A 6396-nucleotide genomic window follows, 5' to 3' on the forward strand; every position below is an offset into this window, starting at 1 on the left:
ATATATATATATATATATATATATATATATATATATATATATATATATATATATGTATATATAAAGAAATCTATATACGTTAAAGAAATCTTCATTATTATGGCTCCTCTATGTAGTGAAGATATATTGTTTTTCCTCATGTTTCTTCTTCTCCTCCCTCTCCTCCTGCCATAACTTATATGTCAATTTATAATATAGTTATATCGATGCAAAACATTGTTTTTCCCTTGTATTCTCCTTCTTTTCCTGCCGTGTCGTAAAATGTGGTGGAGTCATGCTGAATTTGCTCCAAAGCAAATGTCGGCCTTTCTAGTTGGTACTTAATATACCAAAAAATTAACAGTGTTGCAACGAAGCCAGGGGTCAAACAATTTTTGTGGATGAATTAATATATTATTTGAATATAAGACTGCATTATGTCATGTTGGTAATGGCTGACTTATTATATTTAACGTAGATGCCTAATAGGCAATTCAATGTATTGGGAATGCCGAATGCTGATTCTTTTGAACACACATACTAGTACTTCATATTCTGTTCTGGTAATAAATATGCTACTGTAAGGCAAATCAGCAGTACAATTATTAATAAAATTCAAGTCTTATAAAATGATCACAAGAATGGTTCAACGACTATTGTGCTAATATTTGATTCTCTTTCTATTAGGTTATCAATGCCCACATGGATGACTTTTAAAAATTAAGATAAAATAATTTAATTACCTCCATGAAAAATGGAGGTATTGTTTTTGGCGCGTCTGTGTGTGTGTGTGTGTGTGTGTGTCTGTGTGTGTGTATGTGTTTCCGCACATTGTAGTCAGCAAAACTTCAGAACGCCTTTATGGATTGTGATGATATTTGGTATGATGGTAGGTCCTAGGAAGCCAAAAGTCAAGGTCAAATATGGGCCTCCTGGTGGCTGACCTTGGTACTGCAGCAGAACTTCCGGGAAAACAAATGTGCAGGGTGGCAGGGAAAACAGATGTGTGGGTGGCAGGGAAAACAGATTTGCGGGGGGCAGGGAAAACAGATGTGCGGGGTGGAGGCAGCCTCCCTCGGGAAAAGCCTACATGACCATATCCAGGCCAAAGGTGCTGCTGTGTGTTTCAAACCAAAAACCTGTGTTATTGCCTCCATGAAAAATGGCATTGTTTTGGCGCGTCTGTGTGTGTTTGTGTGTGTGTGTTTCCGCACATTTGTAGTCAGTATAACTTCATAACGCCTTTATGAATTGTGATGATATTTGGTATGCTGGTAAGTCTTAGGAAGTCGAAGGTCAAGTCTAAATATGGGCCTCCTGGTGGATGACCTTGGTACTGCAGCAGAACTTCTGGTTTTCGTATCTTTTGTCCTGAACATGCTATGGTCTTGATGTTTTGGTGACAGATAGCTTATCCTGTCAGGAATAAGCGGTGTAAGTTTGATCCCCTAGCAGCTTGTTCTGAAACTGCAGGTTAGTTTCCGGTATAAACTTTTAATGAAACACAGTAGGGATTTCCTTATCCTCGTCCGTGATGTTAGGGGGACTTCCAAGAAGAGTCTTGAGGTGGTTGTACCAGTTCTCAATCCTTTCCTCCTGTGTATTTCCTTCTAGTTGACCCTTCCTAGTTGCCTTTCTATCAGTGATGTCGTTAATCAATTTGGCTTTCCATAGCTAGCAGGATATAGATTTGAACATGTGCCTAAAATAATGCCATTATATCTCAAATCCCACCATACAGTGTAGAAGAGAGGAATCAAGTCATCGTTAACATAAGAACTGTAGAAGCTCAGTTTGGATTGATTGACAGTACAAGAGCGACATATGATCAAGGTGAAAAATGAAAAAAAAATATGTATACGTGCACATCTGGAGAAAGTTTTTTGAGGCGAAGAAATCTTACATGTCAGAGTACAAAGATGTGTTTACTTCACCATACAAAATATGACCAATATACTAGTAATGTTGAGAGTAAATTCAGACTCAGTATTTGTAACGTCTTATTGAATATTACTACATGTATTATTGTCGTCAAAAAGCTGCACACTCTGATATACCACACATTGGCATTGCAATGTTACAATACAAAACTAGTCATGCTGTCACAATAACGGAGATCATTCTTTGTTGTACTTTGCGACTCATCATTCCACATCATTTATGTCTTGTGATGGTGAGTTTTTTTCTACTCACAGTACTCATGTCATTTTAATACCAGACCTACATGCATGTACATACATGCTTACATTGAAAATACTACAGTTAACTGTAACATCAATGATCAAAAACAAATTATGGCAGTTGTTGCAGTATAGGAAATTTCTTCCAATACACCACAGCACAGGTGTTACCAGTACATATGTGTTGTTTTGCCTACACAAATTTACATCCTGCAAGTTCTCCAAAATTCCTTCCTGTGGGCAACCTGCAAGTGGCAAACACGGTAAGGTAAGCAAAGGTAAGATTAGATTTTGTTTTGGACATAGTTCTTTACCAGCACACATACTTGTTTTGCAAATGAGACTACAAGTATTTCCATTCTTGGAATGAGCAGGCGGCAAAGATCATACATACATGTCATAAATGATAATAAACTGAATCCCAATACAGATACAAATTAATATGAAAGTCTGGTATTTGAATACTAGTATCAATAGAATTACATGATATACATAGTAGTATGTGCATGTGAGTCTGTGGCTGCACATTGTTACCATAAAGTTTTACATACATCCTGCCCTCCCCCCCCCCCATATCCACAACAAAAAATGAGGAATTTTAGGTTAAAATGTCGAGGACAGATGACATAGATCAAGGATATGAATTTATTTATTGAAAGCAACATTACAGTGAATCGACACACAACAACGACTCAACGAAATGTTTTGCTCGTCGGCTGTAGTGACGAGCTGTCCACTAGTATGGAACGAGTACAAAAACGCGCTGTGTGCATCATCTCCCTCGGGGGAAAGAGAACAGTCCCAAAGCTCCCTTCTTTGAAAGAAAGGAGGGAAGCGGCCGCTTTGAAGCTGTTCACAGCTATGATAAAGCCTGAGCACCCACTACATGACCTAGTGCCCCCCCCCCCAAGGTCCGCAGCTACAGGTAGATGTTTGCGGAAGGACAGTGCCTTCACTGTGCCAAAAGCCAGGACTGAGCGACTGAAAATGTCATTTGTTCACTTTGCGGTACAACTGTATAACGAGTCTGTTTCATAAGCTACCCCATGCTGTATCTGCGGCCAATTTTGCCATCTTTAAGCTGTATTTCACTACTGTATATTGTTCATTGATTGTATTGTACTATGTGTTGATTGTAACAAACTACCCACTTCAGGGAGACTTGTGTCTTTCCCTGCATATGTATGTTTGTGGTTGGAAAACCAATAAAGACGTTGTAATCGCCAATCTCCGCACACGAACGCCCCCCTCCCCAACCCCTACTGTATACTGATAGACGACCTCCCGACGTGGCATTTTCAAACTTTAAAAAAGCGAACAATTTTTATGAGGCACCAACAGTAACTAAAAATAACATAGGATGATGCAAGAGGCTGTAACCTACCCAGGAAAATTATTTATTGTGTTTAGAAATGTTGCGTCTTGCTAATAAAAGCATTTTACGTCAACGAAAACTAGCCGCTACCGTGTTAGTTTACCATTAAAAACAACGTCGGAAGGACGCTCCGAGACGCAAAACGTCCCAATTTCTAAAAAGCGAACATTTTCTCCAGGTTGTTGTACGCGTAAACAACATATGGCGCTATCGATTAGTAACTCTACAAACAACCACAAAATTGTTCAAAACTGCGACAAATGCCGGGAAAATACCAAGTTAGGCCGTGCAAAAATGTGTATCGCGGCCGGAATATGTGATTTTTGGGAGGTTTTTCGAGCAAAAATACTGACAATATGGCTTCCCCAGGCTGTGGCAACGTGGATATGACGTATTTTGACCTTTGAACTGGTCTTCACGCAGACGTACACCCTAAAATTCACGAAAACAAGAGTGGAAACTTGGCTCGGGGCTGATCCGCGGAAAAATGACGTCATGGCGCGGGGCGCTCTCTGATTGGCTGGGGGCTTTATTTACCCACATTGTGGACTGCCTGTGACCTTTCGCGAAATGCTTCCCTCATTGACCTCATGTTTACCGGCGCCTTTAACTATGTTGACTCGGTGTCAGTCTGCGCACCCCTCACCCGATGTCACCTCTGTCCCACTATTTGTTCTTTGTCCTTTACTCGGCACATACCTGAACCTTATGTACGTACTGTGTGGGATTTTTTTAGTATTAATTATGACAAATTGTTTGAATTTTGTAATGATTCGGAATGGAACAGCATTTTCTTTCTTCCAACTGTGGATGATGCTGCAAACATATTAAGCCAACTAATCATTAATACTAAAAACCTTTGTGTCCCAAGTAAAAACAAAGTGGTCGGACCAAAAGACAAACCCTGGATGATATTCGTAAGCTAATGCGGTCCCGCGACAAATTTCACAAATTGGCCAAGTTATCTATTTCTCAGCTTAATCGTAAAATCCGCAACAAGCTTTCGAATGCTATCTCATCCCGTAAGTCCGAATATTTTAGTCGTCTGTCAGAATCTCTAAGTGATCCTTCTTTATCAGGTAAAAAGTGGTGGCACGTGGTGAAACACTTTTACAGACCCAGAGCAACTACCGCTATTCCTCCTTTAAAGGAAGGTAGTGCGTTTGCTTTTGATTCCTCAGCGAAAGCTTTACTTTTTAATAGTCCAGCGGCATAGCTGAAAAATTGTGCACTTTTATCTAAAAGCACCGAATTTGGCACAAGTGTAGCTAAATGAATTCTTTGGATATGGATATGGAGGCATTTCCATTTCTGCCCAGGAGCACCGTGACGTCATCTTGAATTTAGAACCCCCAAAATAGGCGAAGCGTTCTAGTGCCCCAATTAAGTGGGAAGCGCAAAAAATTAAACATCAATATTTGCATGTGCAGTATATCTTCAACTACACTTGTGCCACATTTGATGCTTTTAGACAAAAGTGCACAAGTCAGCTGATTTTGCCACCTATGCCGCTGGACTATAATGAATACTGTGTCTTACAATCTTCTAAAGACGAAACAAATGCATCGCTGCCGGAATTTCAATATTTTACCACTGGTCGTTTACTCCACGTTACCACCACTCCTGAAGAAGTTCAACAATATGTGAAAGAACTTGATATTTACAAGTCACATGGATACGATAATGTTGATAAACATTTTCTCAAATTAATTACTCCATTAAAAGCTGATAAAATTACTTATGTTTTTAACATTTAATTGTCACATGGATACTTTCCCACAATATGCTAATGTAATATCCATTTTAACCCTCAACAGTACCCCTTCCCGGACTGATTAATCTGTACACCTGGGGTCCGCGCGGACCCCAGAGCAGTTTTTTGCTAATTTTTAGAAATTATCAACTTGCTACCAGCTAAATTGTTTTGCAAATTAATGTGTAAACCTTTGAGTCCACATTACGTACAAAAATCATACATTTTAACCTTTTACCTAAATAGGACTTCATAATTACACCAAAGTTGTTAGAATTTAATTCTATTAGTACACCATTCATTCCCTAAAAATTTGGTGTCCATACGATAAGTGCATAAAAACATAAAAACGGAAATAAAGTAATGTAGAAGAACGCCAGTGTATCCATTACGATCGAAAGCCGGCTGGGGCCCTCGACCACTTACTATAAACAACGTTCTCCTCCAAGAAGTTAGGTCCATGAAGATCCTGGGAATCCACCTTCAAGCGAACCTGAAGTGGAACACGCATATCGACACGATATACCACAAAGCCAGCCAAAGGCTATACCTTTTGTGCAAACTGAAACACTTCCATCTCCCGATTGATGATCTCGTGACTGTCTACGTTACCTACATCCATCCAGTCACGGAATACGCTGCTCCTGTGTGGCACTCCGGACTTTCTACTCTCCTCTGCAACAAACTCGAGAAAGTGCAACGCCGGGCGCTGAGAATCATCCTGGGGAAAGACTTCATCTCTTACTCAAAAGCGTGCGAACAACTTCGCCCCCCCCAACCCTCAAAGGACGCCGCGAATAACTGACCTTTAAATTCGCCAGGTCTCTTGAACAATCTGAACTGTATAGACATCTCCTACCTCCTTCACGAGAGGAAATAAGTGGCAGGAAAACTAGATCATCTCACAAACTGAACAGTATTTACTGTAGAACTTTAAGATATCACGACAGTGCAATACCACACATGGTACGGTTGCTGAACCTGTAAAATAATTAGTCCCTTTCATTTTAATCTGCTTAAGAATGTTTTTATGCTCCGTCAATTTTTATCCTGTTCGTAAATGTTTTTAATATGGTTGAGATAATGGTTGAGATATTGTTTTTAACGAA

Source organism: Branchiostoma belcheri, unplaced genomic scaffold, assembly GCF_001625305.1.
Source record: "Branchiostoma belcheri isolate BF01 breed outbred unplaced genomic scaffold, Haploidv18h27 scaffold20, whole genome shotgun sequence".
Lineage (NCBI taxonomy): Eukaryota > Metazoa > Chordata > Leptocardii > Amphioxiformes > Branchiostomatidae > Branchiostoma > Branchiostoma belcheri.